The sequence below is a fragment of the Vicugna pacos genome, chromosome 11 (assembly GCF_048564905.1).
Source record: "Vicugna pacos chromosome 11, VicPac4, whole genome shotgun sequence".
NCBI lineage: Eukaryota > Metazoa > Chordata > Mammalia > Artiodactyla > Camelidae > Vicugna > Vicugna pacos.
In genome coordinates this window covers 20,432,157-20,448,599 of record NC_132997.1, presented here as the reverse complement: position 1 = coordinate 20,448,599, position 16,443 = coordinate 20,432,157, and the positions used below count along the sequence as shown (strand labels likewise).

Sequence of the window (16,443 nt, the reverse complement as noted above, 5' to 3'; positions counted from 1 at the left end):
CTTGTAAGTATCTATGCACTGTGCACTCTTCTTCCCATTAGAGTAGCAGGAAGAGTTTTACAATGGGTAATTTTTTTCACAAATATATGCTCACAACTCAAAAGTTGATTATAATTGACCCTTGAATAATGCAGGAGTTAGGGGCACTAATCCTCCTTGCAGCCAAAAGTCTGTGTGTAACTCAGAGTTGGCCATCCATATACTCGGTTCCTCCACATATGTGGTCCCCCTTTGGTAGACTCAAGCAACCTCAGGTCATTTGGTAATGTACTATTTAATACTGAAAAAAATCCCTGAATAAGTGGACTCATGCAGTTAAAATCCACAGTGTTCAAGGACTGACTGAATAATGCTTTGTTTTAGAAGATAGTCTTTATAAATAACAACCTTTGATTTCAGTTTTTGTAAGTACTTTATATTTTGAGAAAAATTATGTATTTGCTCATAATTTATATTAAAATTTTCATCTTGTTTTATCCTTTATTTTTTCCATTTCTCTTTTTTGGGGGCTGTGATTTACCTTTACTGAAAAGACACAGTTGGTATGTTTAAAGTTTGATGGGTTTGACAAATGTATACACCTATGTAACCACCACCTTAATTAAGACACACAGCATTTCTACAACAAAAACTGTTCGCTTCTCTCTTTTCCCAGTTACTGCCTTGCACCCAGAGAGAAAAACCGCTGTTCTGGTTTTCACATCATATATTAATCTTGTCTTTCAAATTTTATATAACTGGAATTATATAATACGTACTCTTTGTGTCTGGCTTGTTTAACTCTGCACTTTTTGAGAGTCCTCTATGTTATTGTATGTGTCAGTAGTTGATTTCATTTTATTACTAAGTAGCAATTAATTTCCACGACTAATGATTTTACCCACCTTTTCATACATATTTTGACAGTCATTTATTTTCAATGTTGAAGTATTGATAGAAATATATCCCCCATCTCTGTATTGGGCTGAGTGGTTTCTTACTGAATTATCAGTGTTCTTTATATGTTTTGGATATAAGTTCTATATCAGATATGTGTTTTGGAAATATTCTCACGAAATCTCTGGCTTATCTTTATTTTCTTAAGAAGTTTTTGCAACAGGCTTAAAATAACAAAGATTTACTACTTCTCTATTCTGTGGTTTTGAAACCTTGGTGATTTTCCTCCTGGTCTTGCCTAGGGTCACTTCTGTGGCTTAAATGGAAATGAAACACCCAAAAGAACCTACTTGTGAACCTAGAAGTTGACGCCATCACCGTGTGTGCCCCAAGGAGGCCTCTCCTCTTCTAGAAAGCTAGTGTGAATTTCTGCAAAACTTGGAGGCCTCAAGATCCTAAGAGAGTGAAAGCAGAAGGTGTGATGCTTCTGAAGTCCCAGTATCAGAAGAAATGTAATATTAGTTGTGCTGCATTCCATATTTACTCCTTTTATGATTCCTTCTTCACTCCTGGTATTTCAAGTTTCCTTCTGGTGTCACTTCCCTTCTGCCTGAAGAACTGCTTTTGGGAATTTTTATGAGCAGCTCTACTGGCAACAAAATTTCTTAGTTTTCATTCATCTGAGAATGTCTTGACTTCACCTTTATTCTGGAAGGACAGCTTTGCTAAATGCAGAAGTCTGGAGTAATATATTTTTTTTCTTTCATTGCTTTAAAAGTGTGCCACTTCCTTCTGGGTTCCGTGGTTTCAATTGAGATAGCTACTGTTCTTCCTTGTAACTAGTTCACCTTTTCTCTTTTACTACTTTTGAGAGTTTCCCTTCATCTGTAGTTCTCAGAAGTTTATTTCTGGTGTGTCTTGATATGTATTTCTGTTTGGGGTTCACACAGCTCCTTGTACCTATAAATTTATGTCTATTATTTCTTTGAAAACTATTTCAGTCCCACATTTTTCTCTTTTCCTTTTGGGACTCTGCTGATACAAATGTTAAATTTTTTGTTATTTTTCTACAGGTGATTCCCTGTGATTCTATTAACTTCTTTCAGTCTATTTTCTCTCTGTTGTTCAGTTTGGGTTATTTTCACTGTTCTGTCCTGTCTTCAAGTTCCATTATTATTTGCCCTGTGATAGTAATTCTGAATATTGATCATTGGCCTCTCTGGTGGCTTTTTTATTTTGGTTAATGTAATCTTTAGTTCTATAATTTCTATTTGATTTTTTTATATCCTCCATTTCTTTGCTTAGATTTTCTATGATAGATTAGAAAATCAGTATTTATATTAATTGATTCAGGAAAGATCATCAGGAGATGCTAAAATTAATGGATAAATGCTTGAGGAAACAGGGTTTATACATAGTGTCAAAGTTTTGCCCCAGAAAACAATGACTAATTACTTATTAATTGATAAAGTACTTACACATATCAGTTAATAAATAAAAATACTTATTAACTAACTTTAAAGTGGAGTAACCTCACTGACATCATCTTAGCCAAGTGACAAAAGTTAACATCATCAGTCAGAGACACATGAATATCATGGGTCTTTGTTATGTTGCACTGAAAAGACCACAGGTTGACTTCTTTAATATTCTGGCCCAAAATGCATACGCTTAATCTGATCATACAAAAATATAAAACAAATCTAAATCAAAGGAAATTATATGAGATGAATGACCAGAACTCTAAAAATGTTAAGATCATAAAAGATAATCAAATATTAGGGAAATCATTCCAAATTAAAGGTAACTAAAAATATATGACAAATAGATCAATGTATGATCCTGAATTGGATCCTGGAATGGAGACAGAAGGGTGAAAAAGAAGTCCATTTGTATTTATTTGTTTTGTTTCTTTGTTTTGTTTTTGCTATATAGAACATGGTTGGGAAATCAGAAAACCTGAATGGGTCTGTGGATTAGATGGTGGTACTGTATGAATACTAATAATGTCCTGATGTTAATGGCTGTGCTGTAATAGGGGAGTGTGTTAGTCTCCTAGTACAGTCATAATTTACTGTCAAAATATTACAGATTGAGTTCCTTAAACAATAGATTTTTTTCCAGAGGAAATGCTTCATTTTATTTCCACTCACAATTCCCCAAAAATGATCAGTCCCTACCCCTCCCTCACCTTGATGTGGCCCTCTCCCCAACAACTTCACACAACACTGATTTTCTCCCAGAGCTAAAATGAACACCCAGTCACCAATTACGGCTGTTCTCCACCCAGCCCACCTCCCCATCTGCCTGTATATCCACCTGCTCTGCGAACTTGGCCACCTTTTGGTTCCATCCCCCAAATGTAGTTCCCCAAGGTCACCTGGCTTGTTTGGCTTACATTCTATGGGCACCATTCTTAGAACTTTTCTTGGCTTAGTCCCCAGATGGTTCCCCTGTCCTCCTATGCATTGTCATTCTGCAGAGCTTCCTGGCCTCATTTCCCTATTTGGGAGACTAAGTTTCCAAGATCTCCCCTGCTCCCCAAGTTCCCTGTGGGGCTCTGTTCCTCAGCTGTTACATATGGATGTACATGTTGACTGAGGCCAAACATGCCTTGATTCTGGGGAGAGAAGAAGGGGACCAATTCAGAATGGACAGGAGAGGAGACAAGGATCAAAGGGGAGAGAGAAAGGGGGGGTGGGAGGAGGGATGGAGGGGTTTGATGGGAAGCTGGATGGAGGGGGATGGCAGCGGGATGGACCCTCCCACCTCAGCCCCAGAAAGACAAGGGAGCCAGAGCGGAAGACAAGCTCCCCCTACCGCACAAAGCCCCTGCCTGGCTAGCTGTTCCGAGTCCCCTTGCTTCAAGCCTTGTACACTTAGATGAGCAGCCCCTTGACATACTGGATTTCCCTCTCCGCCTACTCAGCCGTCTCCCTCAGCTCCTGGTTCCGCGCCTCCAGCCCCTGGCACCCGCCCTCCAGGGCCTCGCCCTCTGGGCGCTTTCTCTGCAGGTACTTCAGAGTCGCTGACGTGTTCTGGTCCCTCTCCTTTTGCTCATGGTCCCCGTGAGCGGTGGCAGGATTGGGGTAGGGGGCTGGGCGAGAGGGTGGGCGTGGACAAAGGGGTTGCTGGGATGGGGGCCGGGTTGCCAACCCAGAGTCCCCTGGCCCAGCCTCCCTGCAACAGTAGATGGCTAGCAAGTCAAGGGTATCCAGGGCAGGGGCCTGGGGGAGGTCAAAGGTGAGAAGGGGAGGGGCGGTGGCAGCAGCGGTTTCGGACTTGGGGATGATGGTGGGAGGAGGGAGCATCAAGGAAGGAGTCTTCCATCTGCTCAAGTTCCTTTATAAGAGGGAGACCATAGCTTCCAGATCTGGAAAGATGAGGGGAGGGCACCTGAGGGCAAGGGGGCTCCAAAGGGGGAAGGGCTGTGAAGTCGACCAGCTCGATCATCCAGTCAGAGAAGCCATCATCTACCAGGGAATCTCCCCCACCCGGAAGCCCGCCCTCCAGTGCTCCCCCAAGGACCTCATAGGGGCCCAGGGGGGCAGGGGCCGGGGGGGGGGTTTCCCATAGTCCATGAGCCAGCCCAGCCCGCTAGCTGGGACCAGGGTCCTGTCCAGGTCCAGCCTCAGGGTCGCCAGGAGTGACATGGCTGTGGTGCGGGTGCTGGGCACGGATGGCAATGAAGGAGGCTACGCCAACAGCTGGGAGGAGATTCTGGAAGTTGCTCAGCTGGGCGAAAACAGGCACCAAGGCAAAAGTGGAGGACTCCATGGCTGCAGAAAGGAGAGGCAGCGGCGGTCTCAGGTGAAGAAAGAAGGCAGGATTGGCGAGCACAGGCACGCAAGCGTGGAGACTGGCCTGGGGCGCAGAGGGGCCGCAGCCACAGAGCCATGGCCGGGGCTGTGAGGCGGAGGTGTTGTCGTGGTAGCAGGAGGAGAGACCTTCATCTGAGGATGGGGAACGAGGCAGCCGCAGGGACTGGGAACAGATATAAACAACAGAAATTTAATTACTCACTGTTCTAGGGGCCAGAAGTCCAAGATTAAGTTGCCAGCAAGGCTGATTTCTCATTAGACTTCTCTTCCTATTTTGCATCCATCTTATTGTGGCCCCAACAAGCCCTTTCCTCAGTGAGCATGGACGCTCCTGCTCTCTCTTCCTCCTCTTATAAGGTGTCAGTCCTTTTGGATTACGGTCCCACATTTATGACCTCCTTTAATCTTAATCGCCTTCTTAATGGCTGTGTTATCAAATGCAGTCACGCTGAGGGTTAGGGATTCAACATATGGACTTGGGGGAAACACAGTTGAACCCATTACAAAGTGTCCTTGGTTTTAGGAAATAAATACACACTAAAATATTTATAAGTAAGAAGACAGCATGTTTGCTATATAACTTACGGAAAAACTGGAGAGAATATAAAAATAAAAAGTGATAATATCTTAACAATTGGGGAACTGAGATGAACTCTATATACTTCTTTGTAACAATACTTTCAACTTTACTGAAAGGTTTCAATTATTTCAACATAAAAAGGTAATGGAAAATGACACATAGATTTCTCTCCATCCATTGCTTCTACCAAAAGTGATCCAATGCATTCAGATTCTCAAGCTTTTAGCTTTATTTTCATATACAAGCCATGAGCTTATAGAAGACAAGCCAGTCTTACCAGTTTACCCCAGGTTGCTGAGCAGAGAGTATAAAGCCAAGAGGATGGACTTAGTCATTGAACTCCTCCCAGAGTTACTTTTCTATCACAAATCAAATGGCTTCCTGAAGCTGGATCCAACTAAAATGATATGTTTTTCCATTGGGCTATTTATCTGTTCTTGCACAAACTGCCTAATTGTTTAACTTTGTAAGTATTGACTCTTGTATATTCTCTAATTCTATTGTCTCTATTCTCTTTATGGTAATTTGTCAAGATTGTCTTGGCCATTCTTGGTACTTAAACTTCTGTACAAATTTTAGAGTCAGCTTATTTATTTCCATTAAAAAATACCTGCTGGGATTTTTATTGCAACTGCATTGAAACTGTAGATCAATTTAAGAAGAACTGACATTTTTACAATACGGAATCTTTTTAATATGTGATTATAGGATGCTCTGCCACGCTAACTGAGATAGTCTTTTATTTCAATAATGTGCTGTAGTGTTCTCTGTAGAGGCTTCACGTGTCTTTTACAGATTTATCCCAAGCTATTTGTTGTATTCTGATGAGACTATGACTACTATTATTTAAAATTGTTATTTTGTAATTTTTTTGTTGCTACATATAGAAATACAATTGGTTTCTGTATGTTATGTATCAGGCAACTTTAGTAAATTCACTCTTGGATTTTCTTTATAAACAATATCATCTGTGGGGTTGAGAGTTTTATTTATTTCTGGTTTTATATATTTTTCTTTACTTGATTTATTACAGTGAGTAAGACCTTCATTATAAATTATAGAAGTGGTACTTGTCTCAGTCCTAATCTCAGGGGGAAGAATTCAGTATCTCATCATCAGATATGATGATTCCTTGAGATTGTTTTGTTGTTGCTGTTACTATAGTTCAGATTAAGGAAATTCACTTTTGTCCATATTTTACTAAGTATTTCTTAAAGAAATTTTTTTTGAGTTATAGTCAGTTTACACTGTTGTGTCGATTTCCAGTGCAGAGCACAATTTTCAGTTATACATGAACATACATATAATCACTGTCACATTCTTTTTCACTGTGAGCTACCACAAGATCTTGTATATATTTCCCTGTGCTATACAGTATAATGTGGTATCTATTCCACATATGCCTGTCAGTATCTACAAATTTCAAACTACCAGTCTCTCCCTTCCCACCCCCCACCCACCGGTAACCACAAGTTTGTATTCTATGTCTATGAGTCTGTTTCTGCTTTGTATTTTATGTTCATTTGTCTTTTTCTTTCTTTTTTCTTCATCTTTTTTTTTTTAGATTCCACACACAAGCGATCTCATATGGTATTTTTCTTACTTTTTCTGGCTTACTTTACTTAGAATGACATTCTCTAGGGACATCCATGTTGCTGCAAATGGTGTTATGTTGTCATTTTTATGGCTGAATAGTCTTTCATTGTAGAAATATACCACATCTTCTTTATCCAGTCATCTGCTGATAGATATTTAGTCCATTTCCATGTCTTGGCTATTCTAAACAGTGCTGCTGTGAACATTGGGGTGCAGATGTCTTTTTGAAGTAGGGTTCCTTCTGGATATATGCCCAGGAGTGGGGTTCCTGGGTCATATGGTAAGTCTATGCCTAGTCTTTTGAGGAATCTCCATACTGTTTTCCACAGTGGCTGCACCAAACTGCATTCCCACCAGCAGTGTAGGAGGTTAGGATTAGGGTTAGTTTTTTTATTAATGAAAAGGTGCTAAATTTTATGAGATTCTTCCCCCACATTTGCTATAATTATGTAGTTTTCTGCTCTTCTTTCTTAATATGGTAAATTATATTGATTGACTTTGAATCTTAAATCCACCTTTTACTCCTTGGACAAAGCTAACTGTATTAATATTTAAAATATGCCTTATTTGATATGCCAATACTTTCTTTGAGGCTCTATGTTTCTATATTTATCAGGTGGATTATTCCATAGTTTTCCTTTTTCTGGTAATAGTCTTGTCAAGTCTATTATTAAGACTACGATAAGACTTTTTTAAGGTTAGCATGTGATCAACTTTGGTAGATGTTCCATGTGCACTAGAGGATAAAACTACTGTATGACTTTTGGATGCAGTGTTCTATGTGTAAATGTTTAAATGTATGGTTTAAATATTCTATAGCATTACTGATATTTTTGTTCTGTCAGTTACTGAGTTCTTTAAATCTCCATTTATGATTTTAGATTTAATTTTAACTTTGAGAGCTGTTGCTCAGTATATTTTTAGGTAAATTTAGAATTTTGTGTCTTCCTGTTAAATAAAATCAATAAATGGATTCACTGAAGTTGCAAGATACAAAATCAATATATGGAAATCTGCTGCATTACTATAGGCTAATGAAAAACTCAAATTGAGGGAAATTAAGAAAACAATCCCATTTACAATTTTATCAAAAAGGATAAAATACCTAGACTAATATTATCCAAGGATGTAAAAGACCCTTTATATTTAAAACAATAAGACATTGATGAAAGAAACTAAAGAAGACACAATTAAATGAAAATATATTTTGTGTCCATGGATTAGAAAACTACTATTATTAAAATGTCCATAGTACTGAAAGCAATCTACATATTCAATTCAAACTTGATCAAAATCCCAATGGCATTTTTCACAGAAATAGAACAAACAATTCTAAACTTTGTGTGGAGCTATGAAAGACCTCAAATAACCAAAGCAGTCTTGACAAAGAAGAACAAAGCTGGAGGACCATGAGACTTGATTTCAAAGATACTATAAAGCTCTACTAATCAAAACAGTATGGAAAAGCAACCTACGGAATGAGAGAAAATAATTGCAAATCATGTATCTGATAAGGCATTAATATCCAAAATTTTGCCAAAGAATATGTACAATTAAACAACATGTACATGAGAAGATGCTCAACAGCACTAATCATCAGGGAAATGCAAATCATAACCACAGTGAGATGCCACTCACACCCGTCAGAGTGGCTTTTATCAAAAAGACAGGAACTAGTATTGGCAACGATGTGGAAAAAAGGGAACACTATGTGCTGTTGGTGGGAATGTACATTGATACAACTATTACAAAAAACAGAATGGGGGTTCCTTAAAAATTAAAACTAAAATCACCATATGACCCAGCAATCCTACTTGTGGGTACATTTTCCAAAGAATTACAATCAGGATCTGGAAGAGGTATCTGCAGCCCATGCTCACAGCAGCAGAATTCAAAACAGCCCAGATGTAGAAACCTCCTAAATGCCCATCCACAGAGGAAGGAATAAAGAATGGGAGATATGTAGGTATGTGTAAATATACATGTAAATATGTGTATGTGTGCATATATATATATACATAATGTGTATCTAATTGTGTATGTATGTGTATGTATGTATGTGTAATATATAAAGTGTATATGTGTATGTATATATATATATTTGTTATATTATATATATATAATTATGTGTGTGTGTATATATATATATATATATAAATATAATTAAGCCATGAAAAAGAATGAAATCTTGCCATTTGCAACAACATGAATGGACCTTAAGGAAATTATCCTAAGAAAAATTATTCAGATAGAGAAAAAAAATCATATGATCACACTTAAATGTATAATCTAAAATTTTAAAAAGAAGAAAAAACAAGCTTATAAATACAGAGTGGTGGTTGCCAGAAGCAGAGGGTAGGGGTGTGAGTGAAATGGCTTAAGGGAGTCAAAAGGTACAAACTTTCAATACCTCCTACACTGTTGATGGGAATGCAGTTTGGTGCAACCACTGTGGAAACCAGTATGGAGATTCCTCAAAAGACTCAAATAGACTTACCATACGACCCAGCAAGGCAAGGCAATTTAAGACAAGACAAGACAAAAGACAAACATCAACTGTAATGGCCAAGGTCAGTTCTGAGAAGTTGGACTTGCTTCCTTTGTTTGAGATTTCAATGCAAAATAATAAATCATTTCTGCCTGGTTGGAACAACTTACTTCAAAGTAAGAGTTTTGTTACAAAGTTCTGCTTCTCCTAAAGGAAGTAGGAGGGCTGACAAATGAAATGGAGGTAGAAGCTGCCACTCGCACCTTCACCAAACACCCCCTCCCCATGGTAAGTGTAACAAAAGCAGCAAAGTTGAATATTAAATAGTAAAGAAGAGCAGGGGCAGAGGAGGTCAATACGCACAGCCTCACTCGGGGAAAGTGCCTGGTTCAACACCAGCCAAGATGCAGCAGCATGCTCTTCTTGGTCCAAATTTCTCATGTCCATCCTTGCCATACAGTGCAGCTGTCACTCACACTACAGCTCATGAATCTTGACCTAACAGCTCTGACAACCGGTCCTCGAATGCTTATCCTGCTGATGGAGAACCTTCCTGTCTTCTGGTTACAATCCTACTCCGCAGAGTTCCTGCTGAACTGCTGACAATAACATGATGACAGCATTCCCAAGGTCCAGGCTCCCACGGACTCCCAGGGTAGTCTCCATTCCTGAAGCATCTTCAGCCACTGTCTATGTGCACTCATCCTGCAGGTCTCCAAAGATTCAGTTTTCCCCTAACCACTGAGGTCTCCTGGAGTACCTCCAAAATAAACCCACAACAAGACAGCACATCTGGGCCTAGGAAAGCACCTCCAACATATCCTCCAGAATAATGGTTCCTCCTGGGCTGAGAGCTCACTGAGGAAGTACACTTGGGACATCTGGCCCCACTGACAGGATTTCCAACTTTGTAATTTTTTGAGCCTTTACTACACTTAACTTCATGTTAATATACAAAGTAAAGCAAAGCAAAACACAGCACCCTTCATTAATTCAAATGTATTTTGCTTTGTGGGTGTGATAACATGAACCCTCACGTCTCTGACACTTATTGACATACCAGACTGTGAAACCAATGTTTAGCGGTACACACTGTGGGAAATGCCGGTCTGACGGCAAGACGGTGGTCAAGAGGTCAAAGACCTAGGTCTGGCTCTATGTCTGTGTGTGTGACTTAGGGCAACTTTTATATGCTGTGTATCTCTTGTCTATAAAGTGGGGAAAATAACACTTGTCCTAACTGCCTCATAGAGGAATTGTAATGGATACAATTGCTTCAAAAAGCATAGAGTACACGTGTGAGATTCTATGATGGTGCCCAGGGTAGAAGGGCACGCTACCTGAGAGCTGCAGGCTGCCCAAGCTTCCTAGCGTAGGCCACAGCTGTCCCCGGTACCTTGGGAAGCCCAGGTGCTCTGTGAACCATGAAACATGCCCTATTCTTCTCTGAAGGACGAAGGAGACGCAGGCTCTCCAAGCCAGGCTGGGCTACTCAGGACAAAGCAGGGCCTGCACGGGCCCCTCTCCCGACATCTCACAGCAACAGCCCACATCAGTATCTTCAAAAATACACATGGCAGAGTTACCAGGGGAGAAGGGGCCCACTCAAATTTCATTTCCAGACCTCTTCCACCTCCTAAATGCTTCTGTGAGAGGAAGACAGGCAAGCAATGGACAGGAGGAGGGAGAGAAGGGGAGGAGAAGGTAGGAGAGTGTGGTAGGTTGATTTGCTCAGAAAACAGCAGAATGAAAAAAATGACTGTTTCCTGAGACGCTGGTCAGGAAAACACTCCAGCCCTGGCCGTGACAGCACACACTGTGTCAACTGCGCTGTGAGCAGGGGGACAGTTTCCAGGGTCCTGGAAACAGAGCCTGGAGGACAGGAACCTGCACACGGGCTCCCCAGATCAGCACATTGTGCAGCAGAACTAATGCAGAACCAGACTGGGCAAAAATAGCATCGAGGACTGGACAGTTTATTCATATACCACATGTGACAATGAATGTCAATTATGACGGCCCTGAAACCTCTGGTTCATGCTATTTGTAGCTAAAATAAATAGTGACCTTTATTACCAGTTATGTGAGATCTTTATGGTCAATTATTTCTTTTACAAGACAGTCTCAATGAATATAATGATGTCTCTTGATGGTGAAGGCACTGGGGGTTTTTATTTTTATTTTCTAGCTATATGTGTCTTGTTTGCTGCTGCTAAAAGAAAGAGCGTGTATAACTTATAAAATCAGAATGAAGCTACTTCCTTGATGGGGGGAGACCTATACTTAATACTTTTTGATGCATTCATTCAAAACATTGATTTCCTCCCAAGTGTGTGTATGACACACACACATACACACATATAGATACTTACATAATCAAATAAGATGAAGTCACAAACTATATCCTAAGATTTTTGTTTTTCCAGGAAACAATAGTTCTTTTTCTTAAGCAGGAAATGGAAAAAAACAATCATTTGATGGTAGTTTTACACAAAACCAGTAGATCATAGTGGCTGAGGAACACAAGCCTGTTGTCAGACAAACCTGGATTCTAACCCACTGCTGGCACCTAGTGAACGTGTGACCTTGGCTGCATCACAAACTCTCCATGCTTTAATCACCTCCTCTGCAAAATGAGGATAATCATCATCATTTCCAAGGTGTTTTATAAGGATTAAAATGAGATAAACACACAAAGCACCTATAAATATAAAATGTGAAGCCCACATCTAGCCTCTGACTCCAGGCAAGTCAAATGCCATGTGACCTCATGTTCCCACCCAGCACCAATTTGAAGAGAACCCAGTTGTGGTATGTTTTTTAGGCAAAACACATCCAGGGCACTGGGTCTTAATGTTTATCCAACCATTATTAGCAGTAGCAACAAGAGATGCTGTCACTTGAAGGTGAAAGTCATCCAGGGCACAATCAAGCAAAATAAGTTCATCCAGAAGCTCAAGGACCAGAGCAGGACTCAGCCGTCACCTACACACACACGCACGCACACACACACACACATAGGGTGCTTTAGTTAGGCAAGACAGGGGCCTTGCTGGGATATTGCCTGGGCACCAACATTTTGAAGTCCATCAGGAGAGGGTGTTGGGAAAAATAAGAAAAAGATACAAAATATAATCAAATGTTTGGGCACTTCCCTGAAGAAAGCAGAAAGGGAGCTGGGCTTTCCCAGGGTGTAGTAAGTGGCTGGAGTGGACTGAGCACCACTGAAAACCTTAGCCGGGTTTTGTGACCCCCCCTTCCTTTATCTTGGGTAAACCCAGAAGACATAATGTTTGAAGGCAAAAAGGTGAACAAATATAGAGTGCAACAGCCTTCACACTTGTTGCTGAAACACATTCCTTCACCTTTCAAAAACAATCATGAGAACTTGCGGAGGGCTGTCCTCGTGTAATAGGACAAATTGTGTTTAAATTGGGAAGCCAGCTGCTCCTTGATCAGTCATCCTTTTATCATCAACAGAACTTTAATTAGCCCCCCTCTGCTTCCTATTTTATGCCACAGATCTTAACTTTCACTTGTCTGGAACCAAACTGCAATAACTACACCCATAGTAATTAAAACAATGAACTTTTCAGACAACATGCAACTAATTCTCATTAAGTTGACTCTGGGCTATTCAAAATAGTGCCTAATTCACATCAACTATTTTCCCATAAATGACAATGTTCTATAGTAAAATTTCAACAGAAACTGTCTCCCACCCACATCTTCTTGCATGTTTTCCAGTAAGAAGGTTTTCAAGCTGTCTGGCTTCCATTTCCTGATTTTACTCATAAGTATGGGACCATGTCAGGTCACATGGTAACAATGGACAAATTTCAAAAACATGTTGACTTAAAAAAAAAGTTGCTGAATTATACCCATTGACAGCATTTATATAAATGTAAAGGGGATGTGACTATGTAGGATTTATGGACCCACACAGTAAGCCAAGCAGGGGGCAGGCTCCTCTAAGAAAACGGGCCCCCAACACCCCACCTCTGGATCAGTGACTCTGGGGAGGCAGGAGGGTTTCCAGCAAGATGGGGGATATTTGTTAAAACCATGTGGAGGCACGTGCTCACTAATTATATTCGCCTTTGTGATTTTCTAGATGTTGGGGCTATTTCATCAAGTTGTTAAGAGAAAACCAAATGGAGGGTGACAGCAGCCAACAGGGAAGGAGAGTAGGCACCCTATGCTTTCTGACCCCACCCAGGCACATGCCCACCTGAGAGCTGGGGTAGCAGGGCACATGCCACCCCCAAACTCATCCTTTGAGAAAGGCTGATAACCATACATGTTCCTCAAGGGCAGGGGCCCTGCTCCCTCATCTTGAATCTCCCCATGCTAAGGACCTGAAATGTGAATATTATTTGAGTCGATCAACATCTGTCAGAAGAGGATTTCTTGTGCTGCTATTTTCTAGCCCAATAACCAAGCACGTTGGGTCAAGTTCCCTTTCCTGAAGGAATCTGAAAAGATGAGTGGGTTACCGCTCCAGACTAATGACCAGCCTGTTGAAAACTAAAGCCCTAAAGCCCCTGGTGCAGAGGTTGGGATCCAGAAGGTAAGGAGTGGGGCCCAGACTCCCTGTATTAGGTCATAACAGTGAGAGTCACCAGGCTTGGGAACACCGGGACTAGCTCCATGCCCCACATTTCTTTCAGTTCTCAGATTCTAAGAAAATCACTCACCTGTGTTATTCCATACAGATTCTGGTTCAATACGAGGGCAAAGTCCCAGAATATTCTTAACAAGTACCTCATCTGACAGGCAAGTTTGAGAAACGCTGTGTTAGGGTGCTTTGGGGTCATTAACACCAAATAATAAAAGGCTACTTATTGGTAAGATTTTATTTAATAAGTAGCTAAGAAAGGATGTTTACAAATATAAGGTTATGGATAAGAGCCAGTTTGTTCTAAGATCAAACTTTAAATCACCACTGTTTTTCAGAAAGAAAAGCAGAAGCATCATTAGTGAATGAGGACGTGTCAACCTCTCCTTTTAATTTCCTGGAAATTTCCACCCCTGCTTTCCTATTTAATACATAGTATTTCCTTTGGACACACACACAACCAACTTCACAATGCAGGCTTTACAAGATCACTGCCCCAGATACCAAAAAGCCAGCCAGGGACTCAGTGGGGGGAGCCCTGCTGCAGCCTGACTGCACCCACTTCCATGGCTCCTGCTTTGGCAGAGAAAGGGTAATCATGTCTTGTCAATCACTGATGTCACCTCAAATTCCTTTACATTTCTGACAAGCCTTCTGACACAGGGTGGAGATGGACTTCACATTTGCTTGAGGAAATTAACAGTGCAAGGTACTTTCATGGGATCCAAGGCTCTGCACACAGCGGAGCTGACAGGAGGTCAAGTGAGCCTGACTCAGGTTAACGCAGAAGGAAAGGAGCATGAAATCCCATCCGGCAATTCCCATGGGCTGAAGGCAAAATCTGTATGACAGAGGTGCCTAGGTAAGTGCGAAACTATCCTGGCTGGTCTGTCACATCAAGGTTCACACCACATCAAACATCTTTTGGAGGTGTTTAGTGCACACGTTTAATAAGTTCCATGTTTGAGATGAGGCCAATCCAAAAAGGGGCTCCTTTCAGGGTGTGCCCAAGTGATCTGTGAACCCTCCTCCCCATCCCACAGCCAAGGGCCAGTCCTCCACATATGTTGCATCTGCTTTTCCCCTAAACCCAAGGCTGCTGTGATGTGAAGTTCTTTAAAGAATAAAAGTGTGAAAGCCCTCAGGCTAAAAACTCGATTACAATCCATAAAGTAGTGAAATCAATCAATGAGGCCAGCTTTTTTTTTTTATTAATGAAATATGAAACTTGTCTATTTTGTAAAACTGTCGCACCTTGTGTGTGCACATGTACACGGAGTCATACTGGAAAATGGGTTTCTTACTAAGTATCAGACTGGGGGAAAAATGAGAAAGCCACAAAAACAGAAAGAAACGTAGTACTTCCCAGAGGACACGCTTCCCTCTCTAGGAAAGTCCTAGTGATGAATCCTGAGACAACGGAGCATGGCTCCACCCCCAGGTTCTCTGGAGATCTCCCAGCCTGTCGGGGAGCCCCCACTCTGCAGGCAACAGAGGGGCCTTCTTCCCTGCTCCTCGCAAGGCGGAATGACTCACCGTCCAGACAGGGAAGACTACGGGCTGGGAAAGCATGGTGTAGTAGTGTGTTTTTTGACCAAGTAACTTCTGGGCGAGTTACTTTCTTATCAAGAGAACAAACATGGTATGCCAAGCCTTCGCAGAAAATCACAGTATGATTTTAAAGAAATATTACTCAAGTCTCCATCTTTCCTTTGTGTGGGTGCAGAGTCAGCACAAGGAAACTGTGGCTCAGGCAAGTGAGAAAAAATGAATTTAAATTATGTTTACAAGTCAAGGAAAGGAGAAAAGAAGACATGCTGAACAAATCCTCTACTGGAAACATTGCTAAAGTGTTTTGGAACTGAAGATTATGCCACCACTTAAGATATTTTTGTCTACTATTTTGCCCAGCAGATTACAAAACTGCATCTAGGATTGAAAGAGCAGATTGCCTCAAGAGCAAATGACAATATTTGTACCAGGAGTGTTGGCAGCCAGCGGCACAGCTGGGTTTCTGCACAGCAATCTTCAAACTGGGGCTCCAAGAATAACCTCACCTACTGCACCAATGCTAAAGTGCTGAATCCAAAGTCAGAAGAGCTCATTAGTCCGTATTTTTCCACCACCTCCTTCCCAAATGCACGTGTACCTGCCTGACCTCCTCTGCCTGCAGAAGGCTCAGAATGAAGAAGAAAAAGAGAGTGAGAGCAGGCCAGAGTGACAAGGTCCCCAGGCATCAACAGGAGTGAATGGTCCATTATCCACAGGATGCAGGAACACAAAAAAGATGGAAAACTCCAGATGAGCCAGTTACTTACATGAATGGTTTTAATCTGCCCCTGCAAATACAAATTGAAAAATATTTATCCAAATTTCATCTCCTCTCCAAGGCTGGGTACCTTCATAAAATAACATTTTTATTAAAAGAAAGACTCGAGAATGGAGGGAGGAACTTGTACTAACC

At 41.1% G+C, this 16,443-nt stretch overlaps 1 pseudogene; it reads right to left on the bottom strand.

The window, feature by feature from the left end:
* Positions 1-2,845: 2,845 nt before the first annotated feature.
* LOC140699182 (cyclic AMP-dependent transcription factor ATF-5 pseudogene) overlaps positions 2,846-16,443 on the bottom strand; it is an 82,333-nt pseudogene continuing 68,735 nt past the window's right edge.